We start from the raw sequence: 26,245 nt of genomic DNA on the forward strand, positions 1-26,245 counted from the left end.
AGCTATGGTTGAAAGAGTAGTGGGGAGATTGCCGGTGGTAGCGTAGTACATCCTCTCTGAAGAATTAGAGATAATGAGGGCCAATAGGAGGCCTCCTGGGGCCTGTAAGGTCCTGAGTTCTCTGTTTGCTCCATCAGGATCAGAGTGTGGGAGTAGGAGAAGGTCCCAGTCCAGCTTGCTTTATACTAAACTTGGCCTGAGAGCCATGAATTATCAATTTGTTTTTTAGATAATGTGGTTAGAAGGTAATTCCACCAACACCTAAGAGGTCACAGAAAGGTTTCAAGGTCAATATACTTCTCATTGAGCAATACCAACAGAAGTTCTGCTTGGATTTTGAAGCACAGACATGTGTCCATATTCTGTTTCTGCCACTTACCCTTCTAAGTCTTCTCTAAGTTTTTGTAATATGGAAAGAATAATAATAGCTTTGTGGTAATCCTCATTTGTAATATGGGAATAATAGTAAGAGCGTTACCCTCCTTGGGGTTAGGAATATTAAATGTGAAGGTAACAGTTAGAATGCATGTCCACAGTCTTTTACCTGGGACCTTTAGGTCTAGGTGTCTTAGAATTCAAACACTTTTTGAATTTTTAATATTATAAGATATGCTCAACTGGGTCTAGGAAACAGCCTATAATGAGATACATTCTTCCCCCCCCCCCCCCAAAACAAAATGTTTGAATTGTTGCTCTATGTGGGATATATAAAGACAACAAATTGCCTCACATAAATTTAGGATGGGTTTTACTGCCAAATGAGTTTGCCACTTGCAAACAAAACAACCCCTTCCATTTTTCGAAGCTTCGTGAATTTCACAATTGCAGTTGAGGCATTGTGGACTTAAGATAACAATGTCAAAGGCCTGGCTTCTCCTGAGTTGTCCTTCTGTGCTGGCTGGTAGCATCTGCCATGGCTCACTGCAGCTCTCCTGTGCGTTGGTTCCTGGTCTCCCCATTCCACATCCCAGGGACTGAGTACAGCCCAGTCCAGCCCCAGTCCTCCTGTGGGAATTGTTTATTCCTTTGAAGTGACAACTAGGCCAGGCCAAGGGGTTCAGACGCTGAAGCTGCTGGGGTTCCCACACCTTGGCTTAAGTGAGTCATGCCCTCTGCATGAAGCCAGTGCCCATTTTGCCAAGTAGATCTCTCACTAAGTCTCTCAAACCTTTTTTGAACAGTTGGCACCCAAAGTATAAGTTGTCCCCTCCGCCCTGTGACCCTCAATTGTACCAGCATTACCTTACATCTGCCTTCCCCACTAATCTCTAAGTTCTGTGAGAGCAAATTAAGGTCCTTCTCAGACTGGTTCTTTTCCCATTATAGCATTCCCAGAGTCAGCAGGTAACCACATATATTGAATGCATTAGTGGGTAGAAGTCATCATGCGTATGAAGTAATTAACACAGTCCCTGGCAAACCGTGTGCACTCCAAAATGGTAGATATTATTAACATATTCTTATTTTTGTTGTTATAAATCCCTAGTACTAGGAGTGTGTTTTTCATATTATATCCTTCATCTTGACTCTACAATTCAGTAGAAGTTTCTTATAATCATGGAGCACAAAGCAGCTCTGCATTTGCTAATGCTATACACGAGACAACAGGCTCAAATGGAGTCACTTATGCTGAGCCCTATGTCAGCAACCTGAGACTTAATTATGGTTTTGGCTCTCCTAGAAATGGAGTCTTAAACCAATCTGGAATCACCTGATCAGAATAGTTAGATAATTTGCCTGTTAGACCCCTGCCAACCTCTAAAGGAAAGTAACCTTACCATAACCAATCCGCTTTTCCTTAGTATAACTTCCTTGTTCCTGCTCTCTTCTGCCTATAAAAGTCTTTCATTTTGTACAGCTCCTCAGCTCCTTTCTACCTGCTAGATTGGGTGCTGCCTGATTTATGAATCATTGAATAAAGCCAAGGAGATCTTTAAAATTGACTCCCTTAAATTAACAGTAAGAGCAGATCAGCTATTGCATGTTGGGTAACTTGAGGTGTGCAAGTTACTATAAGAAGAAAATTATTTCACTGCTGCATAGAAAGCAAGGAGGATACCAACTAAATGGTTTAATGCTGCCCCACATAAGTATATATGTCTTTTCTTTGTTATGACATTTTACATTTTTCTCTAGAAGTTAAAAACTCACATTAAATGACTCAAGTTTTTTTATTTTTTAAATATTATTGGGAAATACTGAGAAAGCAGCTAGTTTTAGATCTCGTTGTTCACCAAGACCTCTTCCAAATAATCATGTGTCCAAGTTCTCCCCATGAAGTGTCTCAGTGTTAATTATGCTTAAAAATCTTTAGAACGCAACATAAATTTAACTACGTTTACAAAAAGAAAATCTTAAAGAAATATGCTACATATAGATTTTATCTTGGGATAAATGGGTTTCACATCATTTATGTTTTTTTATACTCTTCAAAAATTCTGAATTCCCTAAAATTAGCCTGTAATAGTAATCAGAAAATGTAGATGGAATATTTTTAAATCTCCATATTATATTTTGAATATAATATTTGACCACAATTTTGTAAAAAAAAATATATATATATACGTATATATATATATATATATATATATATATATATATATATGCTATAGAAACAGTCTGGAAGGACATACAGTAAACTCTTAACACACATTATCCCTGGATATTAAGACTACATGCCACTTCCTCTATTTTTCTGAATTTAATCACTTCATAAGTTTTTTTTTTTTTTACTTTATAAATGACTTTTTACTTTATAATTTATAAATGATTTATAAATGATTTTTTACTTTAAAGGGAAATATGGATAGGACATGGGTTTTGCTTTGAAAAACTTGCAAAGATTTCTGGTGCAAAGTTAATGATTGGAAGTAGATTGTGGTCTTTAAATGTCCAGGCTGAGAAAACATTTCACTAGAAGTCAAAATGCTTTGGAAAAAAATCAGGTTTCCACTTTGAAAAATTTTAGTGAGATAAATTGTCACTTGTCTCACAAAGATGATTCTAGAGTGGAAAGTGATTCTGCAGCCAGGAACTTGTGCACTGTGTCTAATTTCTTCTCCACCCTGCAAAGTCTATTATATATATAAAAACCGTAAGAAACCGAACAATGCAAAAGATGTTTGCTGAACTTCCTTGAAGTGTAAAAGTAAAATGAATCATTATGCTTTAAAATACTGAAATGTCAATTATGTTTTTTGAGAATTTTTATGTAGTAGGTCCTCAATAAAATTTGAAAACCACAAATTATTGTCCTTGGAAGTTTGATACTGGTGAGGATACAGATGTAGCATCTGACAGTTAAGGACAAAATTGACAGCTGTGTAACTATTATCGTATAAATGTTTTCCCTCTTTCCTTTGCCAATTTGAATCCTCTCCTGATTTCAAGACTTGATTTATATGCTACCTCTCTTCAAGGAGGCCCCCATGGCTGCTCTAGCTGAAAGCCTTCACTCCCTCCTATGACATCATTTAGCATTTCTTTCCCCTAGCTCTCTTTTGAAAATTAATTGTTTTTTTATTATACTATATATTTTCTTAAACAGTCCATTAAAATAGCTACACTCATTTCTATACAAGATTCGAATCCTCTTGTAAAATGACCTTAAGTCTTGGATTACCTTCTTTCTCACTTTTGTCCATCCTCAGTCTGTCTATTCCTGATCTCCCCAACTATTCATACTGCTGCTGAATTCCCTCTTTATTTTCTCAGCTCTCTTATTTCTTTGTTCAGCCCCATCTTTTTGGCCACTACCTAGGCTGTTCTCCTTAACAATACTGGGTGGCTTCCTTGGCTACTACTCTGAGAATTTTTGAACTTCTGACCGTGTTTAGCTCCATTACCACTCAGTCCACTTTTGTGCTTGGGTGGGACTAAGGGTAATAGACCTTGGCTATGCCAGGACACTGCAAGCCCTGTGAGGTATGAGTCTGTGTTCTATAACACACACACACACACACACACACACACACACACACACACACACACACACGGTATTGAAAAGACATCTGCACCTCTCATGTTTATTGCAGCATTATTCACAATAGCCAAGATATGCCAACAATCTAAGTATCCACTGGCGGATGAACGGATGAAGTCAATGTGGTATACGTATACAATGGAATATTATTCAGCCGTAAAAAAGAAGGACACCCTGCCATTTGTGACAACATGGATGAATTTGAAGGGCATTATGCTAAGTAAAATAAGTCAGAGAAAGTCACCTACTGCATGATCTCACTTACACGTAGAACCTAAAAACCCCTGAAATCATAGAAACAGAGGACAGATGGGTGGTTGCCAGAGACAGGGTTTGGGGAAATGGGTGAAGGATGTCAAAAGGTGAAAACCTCCAGATGCAAAATAAATAAGCCCTGCAGACATAATGTACAGCACGGTGACTGCAGTTAACAATACCGTGTCGTATATTTGAGAGTTGCTAAGTAGATCTTAAAAGTTCTCATCACGAGAAAAAAAATTATAACTATGGGAGGTGATGGATTGTCACGAAACTTCAGTTTAGTTTAAGGGAGCCTCAGTTTCCTCATCTGCATGGAAAATAAGATCCTCCACATTTGAGTGTAATAAGGATTAAATAAAATCGTAATAAGGATTAAATAAAATAAAATAAAAGGCACATCTAATACAGTGCCTACCATGTGGTACGTACCTACTTTCTGCCAGTTCCTTTTCTCTGTTCCTTTGGGATTATATATAGCTCTGCTTTCCAAAATTTGGAACACCGGTTCTATCCTCTGTTAATAAGCATGCTTGAAATAAAGATTCTGCGGTAAATAATTTTGGGGAACGTGGCAGTTATATGTTAATTTTGAAGGATTTCTCCTTGGAATATCTCTAGTGAAATGTGCCAGCCAAATTTTCCCAAATATATTTGACAACAGATGTCTGCTTTTCATGAAATGTTTATAAAATCTTGGATTAGGGGATCACGTTGCCAATTTAACTCCTCTTTATGCAGACCTCAAAATAAAGCCTCTATTTTATTGGCTGATATCCTAAGATAAATTGTTTTTTAAAAAACTGTATTTTTGCAACTGTATACCCGTATAAATCAAGATTTCTCAATACTGTGAAACCAAAACAAAATAGGAAATTAAATTGGATGCTGAAGATGAAATCAGATGACAGCTTGGGAATCGTAAAATGTAATTTCAGACTTCATGTGTTTAGGAAAACATCCTTATTGTTCTCAGTTAATGACTTCATCAAAGTTTAGTTGCACATTTGAACATAAACTGTATGAAAATTGTCAAATTTTAAAAAATGGAATTAAAATTCCACCTCCAGGATGGAGTAGTGTTCTGTTGCAAATAACAGAACTCTAACAAATGTATAAAACAGGAACCAAAAGCTTTGGAGACTGAACAAAAGCAGCAGATTTTAGAAGAGAATTGAAACTTGAGATGAGCGAACCACATGGGAGGCATTGCTTGTTATTTGTGGCTGTATTTTGAAGGTACCCACAATCATGTATAGGTGGCACCAAGTGACAAAGATTCTGATAGAAATCCCTGTCGTTGTTTTGACCAGATGAACCAGTTGAAAGGATTTAATAAAACTCAACATTCATTTGTAGTAAAAACTCAGAAAACTAGGAATGGGAAGAATCATCATTGACTTGATAAAGAGCATCTTCAAAAACCTGCACATAAGATCATAATTAAGATTGAATGCCTTGTCCCTAAAATCAAGAACAGGACAACAATGTCCACTCTTACTGGATTTATTCAACATTGTATTTGAGGTTCTGGCCAGGACAATTAGGCAAGAAAATGAAGAATGGTACTAATATAGGATAGATATATAGACTAATGGAATAGAACCGAGGGTGCAGAAATAAAGTCTTAAATTTATGGTCAATTGAATTTTGATAAGAGTGCCAAAACCACTCAATGGGGAAAGGAGAGTTAATTCCCCAAGTGGGACAACTGGATAGCTGCATGTAAAAGAATGGAGTTGGACACCTTCTTCATACTATATACAAAAATTAACTCAAAATGGATCATAGACCTAAAAACAAGCACTAAAACTATAAAACTCTTAGGTGAAAATATAGAAATAAAGCTTCATGACATTGATTGGACAAATTGTAGGGAGAATTTCAATGTTTTCCTTACTAAGTTTACTCAGGAATTATTTACATACATTACCCTGCATCTCTTTAAACTTTGTCGTCTAATGAATGCCGAAAATTGTATAAACCTATGAAACCACAACCATGAAGATACAGAACATCTACATCATCCCCCAAAGATTCCTCATTCTTCTCTGCTGTTCATCCCTTCTTCTACCCCTCTACCGTAGGCACCCATTGATATTATTTTTGTCCCTATGGATTGATTTGAAATTTATATAAATGGAATCATACAATATGCATTCTATTGTGTCTGTAGTTTCATCGCTTAGCATATTGATTTTGAGATTCACCCATGTCGTTTTGTATATCAGCAATTCACTCCTTTTTAATTACTTGAGTAAAGGAGCACCTGCGTGGCTTAGTCTGTTAAGTGTCTGACTTCAGCTCAGGTCATGATCTTGCAGTTGGTAAGTTTGAGCCCCACATCGGCCTGGAGCCTGCTTCAGAGTCAGTGTCTCCCTCTCTCTGTCCCTCCCCCTCTTGCACTCTTTGTCTCTCAAAAATAAATAAACATTAAAAATTTTTTTTTTAATTACTTCAGTAAATACTTAGGAGTGGAATGGCTGGAGATTATGGAAGGTGTTAAACATTTTAGGAAACTGCTCAATACTTTAACAAGGTAGAATTATTATTTTGCATTTCCACTCGCAATGTTAGAGAATTCTCCTTTCTCATCTCTCCACCACCACTTGACATTGGCAGTCTATAACTGTAGCCATTCAGATTCATGAGGAGTGGCATCTCATTGTGTTTTTAATTTATGTTTCCCTGGTGAATAATAGGTGTTGAGTATCTTTTCATGCACGTAATGTTGATTCTTCTTTCTCTGTGAAATGTCTGTTCAGATCTTCTGCCGATATTTTATTGCATTAGTTTGCTTCCATATCAAAGTGCCACAGACTGGGTGGCTTCAGCAACAACAACATTTTTTTTTTCTCCTCACGGTTCTAGGGGCTAGAAGTCCAAGATCAAGTTGTTGGTAAGGTTGCTTCTCCTCAGGCCTCTCTTCCTGGCTTGTAGAGGAGCATCCTTTTCCAGTGTCTTTGCTTGGTTGGTCCTCTGTGTTTTTATTTATCTGCTCTTCTTACAAGGAGTTTAGGAATTCAACATGGGAATTTGGGGAGGGGGACACAGTTCATCTCATAAGGGTCCTCTCTTTGACCCTCCCCCCGAATTCATGTTCTTTTAGCAGGCAAAATAAATTCTCCAAAAGTGTCATCGATGGCTGTGGATTACCTGCATATAAAGCTGACTGCCGTCAGAGAAATAGGAGACTGACAAAGTTTTTGATATAATTCTGCTGCCAATTGAAACACAACAAAAAACAGGCAAAAATAACCCCAAACAACAACAAACAACAAACTTGCCTGTGTTAAAAGGGATTCTGACTATCTGAACTTAAAATAATCCCTGAGATCGCCAAGTTCTTTGGGGCAGACAGTAGACTGATAAAAACAGCTTAGGCTCCTTGCCCCCTCACCAACCTCAGAAAATATTGCCCAACACCTACTTCAGATGTGGCCCAAAAGAATAACAGAAAGGGAATAATCGGCAGGGGTCCGAGCCAAGGACAATGGAGAACAAAGTACAAGGGATCTACTTCTCAGGTGTGGAGTCAGGTTATAGTTTAGGCACATTCCCCACTCATAAGCAGGGACCTTCAAACAGGGACTTCTGCCCAGTAGGATTTCAGATTTGCTATGGGACACTGTCTGCCCTGTGTCTCCTGTAATTTCCCTTTCTAAATGGGATTATGTATTGTGGTTTGTCTATCCTATTGTATATTGGGTGTGTGGAGGATAGATAATTTGTCTTTATAGTACAGAGGTCTGTGGATCAAGAGAAGCCACATCTGGGCCTAATAAAGACACCATCTTTCACCTCTGATGAAGAGATCGCTGCACATTACCCAGTGTTATGGGCTGACCTGTGTCCTTTTAAAAGTCGTATGTTGTGATCCTAACCCCCAGTACCTCAGAATGTGACTGTATTTGGAGATGAGTTCTTTAAAGGGGTAATTCAGGCAAAATGCGATCGTATAGATAGGCCCTAATCCAGGATGACTGGCATCCTTATAAGAAGAGATTAGGACACAGACTGGCAAAAGGGGGGACCATGTAATGACACAGGGAGAAGACCGCCATCAACAAGCCAAAGAGAGAGGCCTTGGGAGAAACTCACCCTACCATTACCTTGATCTGGACTTGTAGCCTCCAGAGCTGTGCAAAAAATCCATTTCTATTGTTCACACCATGTAGTCTCTGTTGTTTGTTATGGTCGCCCTAGCTAACTAGGCACGTCCAGATGCACTGAACTTTGCTTGCTGCAGTGTTTAGACAGACTTTTGGGGTGACCCTTTGAAAAAATGTGTGTGTATGTGTGTGTGTGTGTACATAAAAAAGAGGAAAATAAAATTTTTGGCAGGCATGTTAGTCATTAGGGCTATTTATTGATATTTCTGGTGCTTCTCTGTATTCGTCATCTTTTTCTAGGTTATACTGGTAACAAAATGGCCCCACACTGTCAGTGGTTTACAGCCACCATTTATTTCTCGTGTACGTTACCTGTGGGCTATAGGTAGAACGTGGCTCCACTCCAGGCATCGTCCTCATTCCAGAACTCATGCTGCAGGAACAGCTTCTATTTGGGATGCATCATTCTTGTGACAAAGAGAAAACAGCAACAACAAAAACATGCGGGTGGCTGTAAATCTTGTGCTCCAATGGGACACGTATGACTTCCGCTTCTGTTTCATTGGCTAAGCCTCGTATCAAGGAAGTGGGGGGACGAACACTTGACCTGTGGTCAGATGACAGTGGGTGGGGACATGTAATCCTTTTACAGGAGGGGGGCATGTAATTGGTACCAGCAGTACAATCCAAGCACACAGCTTAATCGCACATCAAACCCTTTGAAGTTTACTGCTTACGCAAATTAGATGTGAGTGAATGCTGTGGGTGTCGCTTCCAGGAAGAAACCTTTAAAGACCATTGCATGACTCAGCACTTCCCTTTCTCCCCGTTATGGGGGGAAAGTCAGGGGATGCTCAGTTTACTTGGACCCGTGATGGAAAGGGTGGAGCAGAGAGCTCTGGGCCAGCTCCTGATAGCCATGCAGTGTGAGTAAGAAATTCATCTTTGTTTCCCTCAGCTACTGAGCTTTTAGCGTTGTTGTCACAGCACAAAATAACTCCTTCATTCTGACAAAGGTACTGAAAGAAGTTTGGAAGAGGCAGCCTTTAAAATGCGCGGTGTGCATAGTAGGTGCTTCGCAATATATGACAATGTATCTCTCATGTTCGTTTTATAACTACAGCTGCTCTCCTTTCTGCAAGTGACCCTGACGGTTGTGCTCATCAATTCCTTCTTGGTGCTACCTTTAAGGTAGATGATACCTGAGGAGGTTGTTTGCTTATACGGCTTTTGGGGGGAACTTCCCCTTTTCTTTCCCTTTGAGTGGTTGCTGGAGCAGATCCATGTAATACAGTGTTATTGGAATGAGAGGGGTACACAAAAGCGGGGCTGGTGCTTCCCTACCAGGGAATTCCTTCTGGAGCCAAGAGAAATGAATAAGGTTGTCTGTGTGGGTGCTTGGACTGTACAGGTCAAACTTGGGCCTTGCTGTGGGCCAGCGTTCACCTTAGTTGTAGTGGGGTCGTCTGCAGTACAGGACGCTGTAGTTCCAGGGAGAACAGAGTTGATGCATGACAGGGATAGAACAAGAAAGTCAGAAGTATTTGGTTGCTGAATTCACTTTTGCGTCACATCTGGAGTGGCCAAAGGTGTATACCAGGCATCCGCGAGGTATGAACCATAGGCCAAATCTGGCCTGCTGCTTGTTTTTGTAAATAAAGTTTTATTGGAACACAGCCGAGCCTGTTGATTTACCTATGGCTGTTTTTGTGTTATAGTGGCAGAGTTGAGTAGCAGCAGCAGAGACTTTATAGCTTATAAAGCCTAAAATATTTACTCTCTGTCCCTCTGCAGAAAAAGTTTGCTGACCCTTGGTATGTATTATCTCATCCTTTAAGAAATATGTATTTTCAGGAGTGCCTGGGTGGCTTAGTCAGTTAAGCGTCTGACGTGGGCTCAGGTCATGATCTCACAGCTCGTGGGTTCGAGCCCCGCATCGGGCTCTGTGCTGACAGCTCGGAGCCTGGAGCCTGCTTCCTATTCTGTGTCTCCCTCTCTCTCCCCCTCCCCTCTCTCTTTCTCTCTCAAAAATAAATAAACATTTTTTAAAAATTTAAAAAGAGAAATATGTATTTTCATAATTTATATGTGAAATATATAAATTCATAAATTAACATCTGATACGTAAGTGCAAACAACATATATTCATAAATCAATGCAGTTTTCCTGCGTGGCAGTGCAGAGTCAAAAAGATTAGCACATCGACTATATCTCAATTAAACAAAAAAGATTGGAAAGCACTGCTACGGGTGACATTGAGTCCCCTGAAATATTCGATCAAGGCAATGACATAACCAGATCAGCGGGACAGCTCTAGTGTCAGCTTCAGTGCTTGTGCAGAAGCAGCAGGCACATTAATAAACCTGATTATGAGCGTTTTTCAATTCATAACCCGAAACCCCAATAACAACCAAATCCTAAAAGTGGGTGGAAGAATGGCAGAAGGGACAGAGGGGAGGGGATTCATGCGTGTGACTCCAGTGTGGCCTTTCACCTGCAGATGACAGACTCCAGGTTTGGCGAATAGATTGTTTGGCTACAAGAAACCATCAATAATGATTTCCGTGATCATCTCATCTTGGCCCAGACTCCATTCCAACCAAGTCATTAATACACACATTATTCTTCTTAAAGAAATAGAGAAATGCATTCCAGATTGCCGAAGGAAGGAATTCCCCATGATTTATACTGAAATGTTCCTAGAACTTTTTTTCGCCCCAAACATCCATCTTCGAGAAATACTAAAGGCAAATATTTCATGAATCCAGAGGTGCTCCTGGTCAGCATCTGGAGATGATCTTGAGAATACAAATCTGTTATCATTTTTCACCATGGGCCTCAACTGTCAGAACATGTAATACACATAACCAGCCAGAGGGCTGGAGGGAAGCAAAAAGTGTTCAGATAACCACTGTAGCAGGAGGCAACAGAAATGAGGGTGTATTTGCCCATACTTCCCCCATATCCACATTTTGTGTCTCTGTTGTATCCCTTTTCCTAACAACTGTTTCCTAACAAAGGTCTAGGTAAAGACCCTGCAGTGGCTGATACTTTCCAAGGGCATAATGTCTTATCACATGGTCACATGGAGGGACAAGGTGGTGCAGTAGAGGAGATGTAGGCTATGGAGCCATCAGATCTGAGTTTGAGTCTTGGTTTTGCCACTTAATACCAGAGTGACCTTCAAGTTTCTTAACCTTGCTGAATCCTGTTTCCACGTCAGTAAAATGGGCTTGTCTATAAAGTGATAATGTAGGTGAAATTATTGGCACAGCTTTTGGCATAGCCTAAACAATTAGAGGTTGTAATTTTTATTTCAAAGCCACGCTCACGTTCCCACTATCCATTCACCAGGTGGTTCAATGAACGAGACAGAAAATATCAATTATTGATGAGAATATGGAGCACTTGGAGTTCTTATACACTGCTAGCTGGAATGCCAAATGAGTACAAGCGACTCTGCCAGTACCCTGCAAGCTGAACCTAATCAACGAGTTGGCAAGTCTACTCCTAGGTATGTGCCCAGAGTAAATGCTCTCAGATGTTCAGCAAAAACACCAACCGGCATGTTCAAAGCAGCACTATTTATAATAGCATCCAATTGGAAACTGCTCAAATGCCCATCGCTAGAGTAGCCCAGAGCTCAGCAAAACTTTTCTGTGAAAGGCCAGGGCATCGATATTCGGACTCCGCAGGCCAAGAGGCAAAAATCACCTTATAATTATTTCATTTCTCTTTGGAGTGCCCCCAAAACAGTGCAAAGCAGTAGAGTGATGATAAGGTCTCTGTTGCAACTGCCTACCTGTATTGGTGGTGGGAAAGCAGCCCTAGCTTTTAGGTAAAAGACTGAGCATGGTTTGTCCCAATAAAATGTTATCTATGGACAAAAATTTAAATTTCATGTGGTTTTTATGTGTCATGCAATATTATTTTTTGTATTTATTATTTCTTTTCTCTTTTTTTGCATTTTTAGCACACTCATTTAAAAAATTTTTTTTATTGAGGTGTGATTAACATAGAAGGTTATATTACAGTTTATTCTCTGTACCTAAGTTTTTTTTGTTATTTGTTCATTTGTTTTGGTCTTCAGATTCCACTGTAAGTGAAATCATATGGTGTTTGTCTTTATGTGTCTGACTTATCTCACTGAGCATAACGCCCTGTAGGTCCATCCATGTTGTCACACATGGTATGATCTCATTCTTTTTTATGGCCGAGTAATATTCCAGTGTGTGTGTGTGTGTGTGTGTGTGTGTGTGTGTGTGTGTGCGTGCACGTGTGTGTGCCCGTCCATGGGTGGGCGTGACACATCTTCTTTATCCATTCATCGATTATGGATACTTGGGTTGCTTCCATATCTTGGCTGTTGTAAATAATGCTACTGATTTTTTTTTAAGCCTTCAAAAATGCACAAATCATTCTTACCGTGCAGGCTGTATAGAAATAGGAGGTGGGCCAAATTTGAATGTAGGTTGCCAACCTCTGGTACAGTGGATAAATAAATTATATAGTCACACAGTGGAATAGACGACGGGTAGACGCAACAGTATGGATGAATGTCATGAACATAAGATCAAACGAAATAAACCAGTTGCAGAAAGTATAAGATTACATTTATATAAATTACAAAAGCAGGTGAAATGAACATATGATCGTGTAAGTCCGCATGGTGTTCACTCTGTGAGGGCTGGTGACAGAGAGTTGGAACAAAGGAGATTTGGGGGTGAATAGTAATGGCTGCTTCTTCATTGGGTTTGTTCAGTGTATAAAATTCCACTAGCCACACACTTCTGTTGCACTTTTCTGTATGTAGATTATACTTTAACACTGAAAAAGACCCAATAAGTGCTCTTTCTTTATTTCAGGCCTTCTTTACCTCATACCTAACCAATTTATAGATTTCTAGGTGTTCTCCTCCACTTTAGTTACCTTGTTTATTACTCCGGAGAATCTGAAACACCAATTTATCCTTTGGGATAGTGGAAAGGACAGCCGAGGTATAGACAAGAGCCCTGTACTTAGAAATGAAGAGCAGAATTTAACTCCACTGTGTACTTATTGTGCAACTAGGGGAAAAGCACTCAATCTTTTTGAATTTTATTTTGTCATCTGGTAAATGGGAAAATAAGTCTTTATCTGTGCATTTGGAGTAAAGACTATCCTTGATAACGAGGAACTGCTCTGTTTTACTCTATACTTCTGTATAGCTCTATACTCCTGTATAGAACTGCCTATGGCGTTCATAACCACCCACAATGATCAAGTTTAACCACATCCGTCTTCTTCCTTCTCTGCCTCCCAGTTTTCCTCTTGGGGAGACAGTATGCATAATGGTGAGGCACATAGACTCTCAGTTCAAACTGTGACTCCGTCACTTGTCTCACAGCTTCTCCGTGCCTCATTGGTAAATGATCCTCATTGGTAAAATATCTACTTCATACTGTTCCTCTAGAGGTTGTGGCAGTCAGCCTCCAAGACAGTCTAGTCTGGGTGTCCCCTGTCTCCTGTGTCCATGCCCTGGTGGAAGGCTCTTCTACACTATAGGAGGGTTGGGCTGTGTGGCCGTAACATATGGCATAAAGGAAGGCGTTGCACTTCTGAAATTGAATTATGAAAGACTATGGCTTCTATCTTTGGTGACCTCTCTGTCTTGGATCATTCACTTCAGGGGAAGCCTGCCACCAGGTCACGTAGCCCCGTGGAGACGCCTGCATGGTGAGGAACTGAGGCCTGCCCAAAACCACAGGAATGATCTTGGATGTGGATCTTCCAGCCCCAGGTAAGTTTGGAAATGACTGCAACCCTGGCTCTCAGCTTCTCTGCAACCTCCAGAAAGACCCTGAGTCGAAATGATCCAGCAACCTGCTCCCAGATGCTTGAGCCTCAGAAACTGATAGTCCGTGCCCTTACAACAGTGAACAGTGCCGGATGCATGCTAAGCATGCAATAAATATTGACTGTCTTTATCATCTTCTTCCTTAAAACTGGCGCTTCCACGTCTATAAAGCTCATTGCTGATGTCTGTGTTTTGTGCTTTGGAACAGTCGGTGCCGATGGATCGAGCACGGACAGTTTACCTTCCTTTCTGTGGCCCCTTTAAACGCCAAACATTAGTAGGTGGTATCTGTCTCATGAGCAGCAACAGTGTGGCCGGGGGGTCCCTATGGGCCCAGCTCTTTTTCTCAAGGGATCATTCCAGGCTTTGTCTCTTAAAGCCTCAGTGCTGCCCTCTGGTCTTTGTGGCACACCCTATCTTCAGGTCTCTTTCTTGCTCAGTCTCCTCAGATGTGTTGATGATTCAGATTCTCCTTCTTTGGAATGTGGACTTTTGTTCCTTTTTTGCCATAGTCTCCATAGTTGCAGGGCAACCATTGAGTTGACTGGTGTTTCTAGAAGCAGAGGCGGAGATGGGGTTAGGAGTATAAAAGCTTTACTGAGGGCTGTGTCTGTGAGAGGTAATAGGAAGAGAAGCAGGGTTGGGTAGGGAAAGCCTCAGACTGTGATGTAGATGTGACACCCGGGAAAGGAAAGAAGGGAAGAAACAAGACCAGGCTGGGAGAGCTGCAGATCCAGATCGGAAAAGTCACAGATCCAATGCGAGCTGCAGGGCAAAGAGCCTGAAAGACGAGTCCCAGTCCAGGCTGACATGGCCAGGCCCTGGTACCTTTGCCATGCTCAGTCAGCAGTGAGGGCTCCCTGGAAATGATAGGACTTCAGCTTAAAAGCTAAGATGGATCCTAAAGGCGCTAATGGCTGGAGCCTGTCGGCTCACTGCTCCTGACAGCTGAATGGCAGGTTCTTTCTTGAAGGGAGATCCGAGAGGTGCACTTGCATGGCTGCTGTAGCCATCTTCATTCCCATGGGCCAGGCCGGGCCTCCTGGATCCCCATCCTGTGTCAAACACCTGAGCCTCCAGATTGCTTGGAAAGGAGATCAACTGGCCCTGAATACAGTGTCAATATGAAAAAAAACAAGGGGCTCATAGGAGTGAGGTGAGAATTAATGATCTCTCGGGCAACATAAAAGGACCCACTGGGGTTTGGTAGAAATCAATTGTCATTTTCACGGAGCATATACTAAAAGCTCTGGACTGTGTAAGTATTTCCTGTAGGAAACCCCAAACTATAGAATCATAAAGTTGGAAGGTACTTGAATACCCAGGTAATTCTCCCTTTCATGAGCAAGAATTCCTTGTAGAGCATTCCATATAGGTTCAATATCCTCTTGCATATGTCCAGTGATGGTGAGCTTATCTCTTTAGTCATCTCTTTTGTTGCTGAACTGCTCTCGTTGGTAGAAGCTTCCCTCTTCTGTAGAATTCCAAATGCTCCCGCCATCTTTAAGTTTTGAAGCCACTTTAATAAGACTACCTCCTCTCTCCTTTATTAATCCTTTAGATATTTGAAAACAGTTGTCATTGTTTCTGAAATACCATGAGAGAAAAGAAGCTACTGGAGCCTCTGATTCCCCAGCTGTAAAACAATGGGGTCCGACTGTTCTCGATCACTAGGGTTTCGTTATGACCTAAAAGTCTATGAAGCCATGAAAACTTCATGGAACAATTCTCAAATAAAAGAGAAATCCACATAAATTAAAAGATGATGTGCTCTCTCTGAAGTGTTTGTTGTACATTTCCTCTGGAGTACGTTGGGACTCAGGAATAGTGGGACCATCCATTGAGCCATTGCTCATTTATGTTGAAATAAAACAGGCTCTGGCTAATTAGAAGCATGCTTCTCAAGATGAAACAATACAAGCTTTCCAACATTTCCCCACCATTAGCAATTCCTGATGTTGACTGGGCATGTTAATATAACCCCCCACTCTACATCAGGAAAAAAAAATAAAGCAGGCATGATGATTCACAGCACAAGAAAGAATTCTTTATACTTACACTCAGCCAGCTCACACGAATGCACTAGGCACTCACTGTGCACTGGTATCTGTGCTAAGTTTCTGCACCTATATTATATTATTTTTTTCTGCACATAAATTATTTTATTTGATCCTCACAAGAATATAATGAGGTAGATTTTTATCAATTCCACATTCCCAGATGAAAAAAAATCTGAGCCTCAGAGTAATCAAGTGACTTGTTCAAGGTTGCCTAGATGGTAAGTGGATGAAGTAGGACCGTCAGGCGTGAAGTCCAGTGCTCTGCCCACTCTCCCAGCTACGGGGAAACTTCTTGATAAAAGACCATGCTTGTGTAGGTGGAATATGCAGCTGTTTTAATGTCGGTTGCCCCAGAGGCATACCCTGAAATCAGGGTTTAGGTGAAAGTGGTTTATTATCAGAGGATAAAGAGATACCAAAAGAGGATGGTAAAGGGAGTCAGAGAAGAAAAGGCAGCGAATCAATTGTGCATCATCGAACCAGCTATCACCGTGGGCTGGTGGAACTAAACTCTGCGGGGGAAATTCTGAGAGCCCTTGTAGGATACAGGACACAGAGTTAACCCTCCCAAGGGGGGAGGGCCTGGAGTGTTTATAAACCAGCTCTGTCAGTCATTGGTTGAGGTCTTCTCCTAGCAGATAGTAATTTCTTGGCACTGACTACCTGCAAGCAGGTAGACAAAACATGCTTTAGCAGCCTGAGAAAGACCTCAAGCAGAGAAATTTGGGAGCTGGCAATTAGAGGTTGGGTTAGAGTACACTGACGTAACGGGCAAGAGGATATGGCAGAGCCCTGATAGCACGTGGTATAACACATAAGTGCCAATACTTCGTAATCTGTCAGTAAACGTATCTTGACCACCTACTGTGTGGAATAGCACAAGGGTGAACCACAGATATGGACCTGCTTTCATGTGGCTTAGCATCCAAGGAGGAAGGCAGAAATAAGTTATTCTAAATAAATATAAAATAATTAAAGTGTGCTAACTCTTGGGCAGGAGAAGCTATAAGCCCCGCTTTAGCGAAGTCTTACTACAAAAAACCAAAACAAAATTAAAAGAACCCACAAAACACCTCCCTCATTCAGGGTTACTCTTTGTCTCCTTTTACCTCTGACCCTATTTCTTTTCTCCTTATTCAAGCCAAATTCCCTAAAACAGTGTGTTTAGAGTCTGTCTTCTCCCATGAACTATGAGATCCTCTGGGGATAGACCATTTTAAAAAATTTTTTAATTGTATTATGTAGTATTCAATGTATAAAAATATATGGATTTGGGCACCAGCCAAGATGGAGTAAGTTCACTCTAGCCTCTCTTTTTCACTGATTACAGCTAATAACTTGTGACAGATTAAAAAAACAGGATTTAAAGACTCTGAACATTAACAACAGCAGCAGATTGGGAGGGAGGTCCATTGTTGAATAATGACCTATAATTGGGGTGTGGTTAGGGTTTTTCCTTCTTATCTCTCCCAGTTTTGACCTAAAGGTAGGTCAGAGTTCCATACTGCAGAGTAGGGACTTATACCAAAATTCTGAAAAAATTCCCCTGTGTTATAACCAAAGGACTGAGAGTAGGGGCCTCCTATGAGCTGGAGAGTATAGGAGAATAGTCCTACTTTTTTTTTTTTTTTGGCTTTTTTCTTTCGTCCTTGTTCTTCCCTGAGGCAGGCTCCATTTGGGCAGCTGCATGATAGCAATGGTGATCATGGTGTGGACATCTGAGTCCCCTTGTCTTTCTGGCCAAATAAACGAGAAAAAGGACCCTCCTGGCCGAAAGAACATAGAGGAAATCCTGGTTCTTTCCCTCCTCTTTTCTCAAAGCACCTTGTCATGAGGGTAGGCCCATCTCTATAGAACTTCTCAATAGCACAAGGAGAACCCTGATTTTCTAGCCAGAGGACTCAGAAAGGGAGTCCTCTGGTTTCCATGGAAACCAAAGAGTGTGTGGGAGATCATGGAAGGAAGAGTTCTGGAAAAGGGGATCCCTGAGTCTGTGTATAAACTGACACAAATCGCTAACTCACCCCTGAGATGCAATGAAACAGCAAAGGCTTTGAAAACAGAACTCATGTTGAAACCACCACCCACGGATGGTGAGCTAGAACGTGTGGTGCGACCTGATTCCCTCCTAAAACAACAAATTGACATTCATTAGAGGATTTTAGCAAGACCTAGAACCTCACAACAAAATACTCAAAATGTCTAGGACTTAATAAAAAATTACTTTACATATAAAGGACGAAGAAACTCTGGCCCACTTTTAAGGGAAAAGACAATAGTCACCAACCCAGAGATAACCCTGGTATTGGAATTATTAAACAGAGAATTTAAGGCACCTGATGAGAGCTGTTCTCTATGAGGTAAAAGTGACTACTTTGGAAATAAGTGGTAAGGTAGAAGCTTTTAACAGACAAATAGAAATGATAATTGAGAAGGAGATCAAACTGAAATGCCCAGTAACTGAATTACATTATTCACTGTAGAGTCTCAATTTCACAATGGAAGGAACAGAGGAAAGAGGGAAAAGGTAGAAAAAAATTAAGAGTCTCAGGAACATTTTGGAGACAAAGAATATGTATAATATAGTTAGAAGCAAAACAATAAAATGAATACCTAAGCACCCATAACCAACTTTAAGAACTGGAATGGTATCAATTCTAGAATTCTAGTATTCTCTTCTTATCGTTCCTTTATTTCCATTCTTCCATCACATATGTATTTATTCTCTCAATAATTTATTTCAAAATCATTTTTGTTATATTACAGAGTTTAATGATTTGAAACTTGCTTTACAGCGTAATGTCTAAGATTCATCTATGTCATAATCTGTAGCAAGTTAATTTTCATTGTTCTGTAATATGTGTGTAACTGCCACAGTTTACATGCCCTTTTCCTATAGATTAGAATTGTGTTACTCATTTACTCATTTATTTATTTTTCCATTACAAGCATGGCTGCCCTGATTATTCTTTTGCCTGTTTTCTGGTACCCATTTACATCTCTAGGAGTAGAACTACTTCTGGACCATAGGCTATGCGGATATTTGATTTTATAAAACAATGTCAACTACTTATCATAACAATTTACATTCTCTTTCGTATCCTCACCAACCGATATCAAATTTAGTGATTTTTTTGTTAGTATGGTAAGTGAATATCTTATCACAATTTGCATTTTCTGGACTTCTAAAAAGTTGAATCTCTTTTCAAATATTTTTTGCCGTATAAGTGTGACTTTGTGTGTGTGTGAAATGCCAATTCATAACTTTTGCCCACTTTTTCTTTTGGGTTATTTGGTTTTCCTAATTAATTCTAGAGGTTATTTTTGTATTCTATACACTAATATTTTGCCACTTAAAAGTTTTACAAATATGATCTCCCAGTTTGTGGCTTGTTTTTTCACTTTCTTTATGGTATCTTGATAGAATGAAGTCTCTGATTTCAATACAGTTGGATATACCAGTTTTTTTTTCTTTCATATTAGCATTTTTTGGTGTCTTATTTAAGAAATGTTTTTTACTCCATGCTTGTAAAGCTAGTCTCCTCTACAATCCAGTACAAAGTTTTGCCTGTCATATACATCTTTAATCCATTTGGAATTGATTTTTAGGTACGGTATGTAGGAAGGATCCTAATGTCATTTTTGCCTGTTTGGATATTGAATTGTCCTAGCACCATTGAACGAATAAATACTCTTTTCTCAAGTAGGTTGTGATGCCCCTCTGTCAGATATCAATTTTTCATATATGTGCAGCCCTGTTCTGTGAATCTCTTTTCTAATCCTATGATTGGTTTGTCTGTACCTATACCAATACTGTACTGTCTTCGTTAACAAGCTTTATAGTAAATCTTTATATCTGATAGAAGACCTCCTTTCACTTTGGAAGTGTTTGGCTGTTTCTTGGCCTTTGCTCTTTCACATACATTTGATTTTTGTTTATTTTTTTATTGTATTCAGAAACACATTTTTTTTGAAAAAAGATACTCTATGCATTTCAAGCTTCTACTTCCTTTTTTTTTTTTTTTTTTTTTAGAATCAGGGAGTCAGCTTCCTCAGAACATTCTAATGGGATTTTAACTGCAAGTGTCTTAAATCTATAGATCAGTTTGGAGATAATTAACATATTTAAAATAATCTCTCTTTATGAGTACGTTGTATCTTTCCATTAATTCAAATCTTCATTTAAATTATATTTCCAAGATCCTTAGCATTTTCTTATTGTTATATGTGAGTCTTTTATATATTCTGGAGGTTGAAAGGGATGAAATGAAATTGTATATATTGATCTTAGAAGCAGCCACATTTTAAAATTATCTTAATATTTCTAAGAATTGGTCCATAGGTTCTTTTAGGTTTTCCAGAGATAGTTATATAATTTTCTAATATGACGGTCATTTTTCTTTTTATTCCCCTAGACCTAATTATTTTTGTGTCTTACCCTCGTCTGATGTCTCTAAGGAGCCAGGTTTTGCTCCTTTGAGAACTGTGGACTAGTTAGCGCCTCAGGCTAAGAGAAAGAACAAGAGAAAAATCATAGGATCTGCACATGTCTTTTTCATCCAGGGGAATGATAAGATTACTTTCACTTAGAATATTTTGAAAGGATGATGGAAAACAGAGTTATGTTTTAATTACTTTCCAAATCATGCTCATTGAACATATTAATTGCACTCATGTTATGTCAAATCAGGGGTTATTAGATATCATTATTTCCATTTTCCAGATGAAAACATTGAAACTAAAGAATGAAACACGTGCTGGTCAAAGTCACAGCTCTCTGAAGTATTAGAGCTGCAACTTGAACCCAGTCTGTCTGGATAATTCCAGTAAGCCAGGCTTAGTCAGAACTTGAGGTGAGTAGAGGGAGAGGCAAAGAATACCCCTGAATTTCTAGTTAGAACCATAGAGCACCCTGGGGCATGGTTAGCGGGGTCGAGAAAGTCATGGAAGGTTTGTGGGGGGGCTGGAGTAAATGAGCTTGATTCCTGAGTCATTTTCCTTTCAAGCAGAGACCCATTTCTCCTTCATGGTCCAGTTCACAGGTGATTCAATTTTTTGTTGTTGCTGTTAATATATGGAGAAGATCATTTTGTTAGAAATGTACTTAGCAGTTTGAGAGAAGCGCACATGGTCCTCTTTATGCTACTTTGTGGCTTGACCCTGTGGCTGGCTGTTCATAAATGCCCCTTTCAGCCAGCCAACAACAGCCACTGTGAGTCCTCAGCTACACCTAGTCCATCCTAGTCCAAGGTCCACAGCTATGGAATTCACTATCAGAGCAAATTGAAATGAATCCAAACCTCCATTTAGGATGCTCTGACATATTTCTTGCTTTGGGGGGAAGTGGTGGAGGGAAGCCCTATTAACAGCTCTATCAAAAAAACAACAAAAAAAGACTTTTTCTTAAGTCTCCCCTAAAGCTATTTCATCCAGAAATCTGGGACCTCCCCAGGAGTATAAATCTGTAACAGCGGTCTTTTTAAGACTCTTATTTAATCAGAACCATCCTTCCATAATGCAAGGGGCACCAGCTCTATCAGTCAACATCCCAGCTAGAAACAGATGACACTTTCCAACTGAATGATTTGAGGATGGTTTTCAAAAAGAAATATTCATGATGGTATAGTCAAGGGATGCTGGAGTCCCCCGGGGCTAGTAACAGGAACTGATTAGAGGCTTATGCTATGAAGCTTGAGAAGAAGAAGCTAAGTTGTCAGAACCTAGAGAGGAACATCTTAGTAGAGGATCCCTGACAGGACCTGTGGCTTTCAGATCAAGGACATAGCCAACCTGACGTGATCTGTCATGAAAATAGACTAAAGACTAAATACCTAATCTCACCTTCCTTCTGTCTTCTGCTCTCTTGTCTCCCTTTGGCTGAACCCATGGAAGCCATTGATCATGGGAACTTGTTGATGGGTTAATAAAGCCAGTGTCCAGGAGCACAGTGCAGGTTGGAGAATGGTGGAAAGTAAATATAATGGTCCAGTTGGAAGAAATTTGGCAATGGCCACCACCTTTGCCCTTCAGCACCCCCTCTTGTCTTTGTCCAGGTGAAAGATCGATTCCCTCAACACAGATGGCACAAAAATCCCATCAGGTACCATAATGTCCCATGGGGGTCTCAGTTTGATGAAATTCCTATCTGAAGCCTGAAAGAATTCTGGCCATCACCAGGTTTTTAAGGAAAGACTGTGGGTAGAAATAAAGGGGGGGGGGGCGGGGGACAAGAAAAATATTAATTAAGGAAAACATGCAGATATAACCTCAGCTTTCATATCAGTCTCATGAGGCCTATGTCAATAATTGTAGCTGCCTTCTTCCACTGCCATTTGCATTTCCATTACTCGCTGCCAATTCCTCAGCTGGGTGACATTGTTTATCTATTGAAGTAACCCAAATCTTTATTCTTATGAGATGTAAGTCCTAGAAAATCCTGTTTTGGATTGCCCTTGTTTTCCACTGAACAGAACTGTTGGAGAATAAGATGTACCCCAATGAATCCCCTACAGACACAGTTCTATTTACCACCATTGTGTAATAGCATCTCAATTTCCCTCTGGTAATTGGACTTAGATATCCTTGCTGGGGCAATGATACCCTTCTTTAACTATTGGTTCAGCAACATGAGTAGCCCAGAAAATATGAGGAACTGGTAGTCTCAGTACTGTCTAATTCAACGTTAATAGAACTTTACTCTGATGAAAGTGTTGCTCCCTTAGGACAGTAGTAACCCCAAACCTATTGAACCCAAGATAATGGTTTCGCAAGCAAAAATTTCTCCATAGGAGGTTGTGTCCAACATAGTGTCAAAAGTGAGCCCTTGTTAGGCCATTTCATCATTCTCTCAAGCCAATTATATATGAATAATGGGACACATGGTAAGACTAGTAAAGTCTGTAAATGGAAACCCTGTGTTATATTCCTTTGTTATAAAATGTTTTCACTAATTGGAAGCAATGATACATAGGACATTGTAGCAATGGGTAAAGTATTCTGTAAGGCCACAAAAGGTAGAACTGTCTTAAGGATGTAAGCAGGGAAGGGAAATCTTTCTCTAGGAATTGTGTCTATTCTTGTTAGAATAAATACTGCTCCCTCCGTGATGAAATGATGGATTCAAGGTAATCAACCAGCTACTGGATAACCAGCTGATCCCCCAGAAATAGTGCTGTATCAGGAGCTCAGAAATGGCTCTGCTGTTTCCAGGCTGGGTGCTCACCAGTGACAGATTAGATTTAGTCAAAACATTTTGTATCCAGAGATAATGCACATTCTAAAAATACCGTTCTCCATGTGAAAAAACTAAAGCACACACACACACACACACACGCACACACACACACACACACACACACACATACATACTATGGGATTAAAACAATAGCAAATTCAAATCAATCCAAGTAAAGCCCAGGTTGGTTTGTAGGGCTTTTTATTTCATCACATATTTTCCTAGAATCAACTATGTGCTGATGGCTCTTTGTAGAGCAGGGGATACAGAAGTGAAAATTTTAACTTCTAGGCCCTAAAATACCAAAGCAGTTTCTAAAATATAAAAGTCGCCATAAATGAAACATGTGCAAACACAAGAAAGAAATTGATTATTCCTGATGGTGTAAGGGAAGACATTAGCCTCAGACCCAAATGTTGAATAATGGCAAGATGTTCTAAAAGGTAAGGAAAAGTACGGTATTTCAGGAAGAGGGAAGCACTTTTGCAGTGTCATTGAGGCATAAGCATGAGATACCTCCCCCCCTGATAATGCCAAAGCTTTCAGTTTGGTTGTGCCATTGGAACACATGACCATACAAAAAGCAGTTGGGGAAGTATGGCTCGATTTATGAAGGCCTTGATGATGGAAGGCCTGTTCTGTGGAAGGCCTTGCGAACTGGGAAGTACTTCTGTCTTTGCCCAGGAGCAGGAAAGCACTGAAGGGTTTACAGCAAGGCAATAACATGATCCATATTGTATGTTAGAAAGCACACCTGTAGAGGGATAATGATACAGGGCTAACAGGAGCTTATTAATTCAAGAGAGGGAAGCAATGATGCTGACCTGATTAGAGTGTTTACAAGGTTTTTGTAAACGAGACATAGAGACGTAAGAGATCCTTAGGAGATGATACCCTTATGACTTGGGAACAGATTGGATGAAAGGTAAGTGAAAACCAGCAATTGATTAATTAATTAATTAATTAATTATTTTATTTATATTGAGCTGTACCTGACACACAATGTTACATTAGTTTTCGGTGTACAACATAGTGATTCCACAACTTTATATGTTACACTGTGCTCACTACAAGTGTGGCTTCCCTCAGTCACCATATAACACTATTTTAATACCGTTGACTCTATTCCCTTTGTTATACCCTTCTGCCCCGTGACGTTTTCATTCCATAACTGGAAGCCAGTACCTTCTACTCTCCTCCACCCACTTTGCAAGAAAGGAAGACTTTTAAGTGTCTCCTGTGGTTAGGACTTAAATGGCTGGTTTGGTGATGATGCCATTCGCACAAGACACAGGAAATAAAAGTTGGGGAAAAGAAATTTAGTTTAAATAAGCAGAATTAAGTTCCTGTAAGAGATGGAGATTATGTCTTGTATAGTTCGGTAAGTATTTTTTAATTTAATTTATTTTTTTTAAGTTTATTTATTTATTTTGAGAGAAAAAGAAAGAGCACAAGCAGGGGAGGGGCAGAGACAGAGAGAGAATCCTAAGCAGGCTTCACACGGTCAACGCAGAGCCCAATGTGGGGCTTGAACTCATGAACTGTGAGATCATGATGTGAGCCGAAATCAAGAGTTGGATGCCCAACCAACTGAGCCACCCAGGCGCCCCTAAAGGAGTTTGAAGTAGAGCTATGTGTCTGGAATATAGAATCAAGTTCAGAATAGAAACCATATGTTGTAAAGTTAAGAACATTTTGGTAGTAGTTGAAATGATGAATGAAGATGAAATATTTTAGTAACAGTGTGCAGAGTAGAAAATCCTGTGTCTCCCCCTCTATGCTCTAAGCTCCATGGGACAGAATTGTCTACAAATTCCTGGTTACCTAGAACAATGCTTGATACAAAGAAAATACTCAAAAATATCCTTAAGTGAGGAGTGAGAAAGGAATAAACCGAACAAGAATGAAGTGGATGAAATATAGGGAACACCAATATTTAAGAGAAGAGCAAGGGAAACAGTGAGAAGCTCTGAGAAAAAATGGCCAAAGAGATAGTAGAACAAAACAAGAGGTGCCTAGGTGGCTCAGTTGGTTAAGCTTCCAACTTCAGCTCAGGTCATGATCTCATGGTTCATGGGTTTGAGCCCTGTGTCAGGCTCTGTGCTGACAGCTCATAGTCTCGAGCCTGCTTCAGATTCTGGGTCTCCCTCACTCTTTGCCCCTCCCCCACTTGCACTCTGTCTCTGTCTCAAAAATAAAATAAAAACATTAAAAACAATTTTTTAAAAAAAAAAGAAAAAACAAAAGCAAGAATAGTACTTTAAAAGTCCAAGTCCAAGTAGGACAGTGAAAAGAAAGGAATGGCCAAGAAGGTCAAATGCTGCCAAGATGTCAAATAAGATAAAGGCAGGAATATGCACAGTGGAACTGGTGATCAGGAGAGAGAAAGAAGGGCCAGCTTGCAGTGGATTTAAAAGTGTATGGGAACACAAAAATAATTTCAAAATAGATGAAAGACCTAAATGTGAGACAGGAAACCATCAAAATCCTAGAGGAGAAAATAGGCAACAACCTCTTTGACCTTGACCGCAGTAACTTCTTACATGACATGTCTCTTCGAAGGCAGGGGAAACAAAAGCAAAAATGACTATTGGGACCTCATCAAGATAAAACCTTCTGCACAGTGATGGAAATAATCAACAAAACCAAAAGGCAACCGACGGGATGGGAGAAGATGACATATTGGATAAAGGGTTAGTATCCAAAATCTATAAAGAATGTATCAAACTCAACACCCAAAAAGCCCAAATAATCCAGTGACGA

The 26,245-nt window shown here is 39.9% G+C and overlaps 1 long non-coding RNA gene across 5 annotated transcripts in view; it reads left to right on the forward strand.

Moving 5' to 3' along the window:
* The window catches only part of LOC131504681 (uncharacterized), a 247,012-nt gene that overhangs the window by 40,371 nt on the left and 180,396 nt on the right, over positions 1 to 26,245 (forward strand). For 3 of the 5 annotated variants that reach the window (XR_009258109.1, XR_009258110.1, XR_009258107.1), the window contains exons 2-4: positions 11,707 to 11,866; positions 14,021 to 14,131; positions 20,972 to 21,101. This is a non-coding gene — a long non-coding RNA (uncharacterized LOC131504681). Of the gene's footprint in view, positions 1 to 11,706; positions 11,867 to 14,020; positions 14,132 to 20,971; positions 21,102 to 26,044; positions 26,176 to 26,245 lie in introns of all 5 variants that reach the window. The other 2 variants (XR_009258108.1, XR_009258111.1) reach the window with 2 other exon arrangements.

This window comes from Neofelis nebulosa, chromosome 2, assembly GCF_028018385.1.
Source record: "Neofelis nebulosa isolate mNeoNeb1 chromosome 2, mNeoNeb1.pri, whole genome shotgun sequence".
In the NCBI taxonomy this organism is placed as follows: Eukaryota; Metazoa; Chordata; class Mammalia; order Carnivora; family Felidae; genus Neofelis; species Neofelis nebulosa.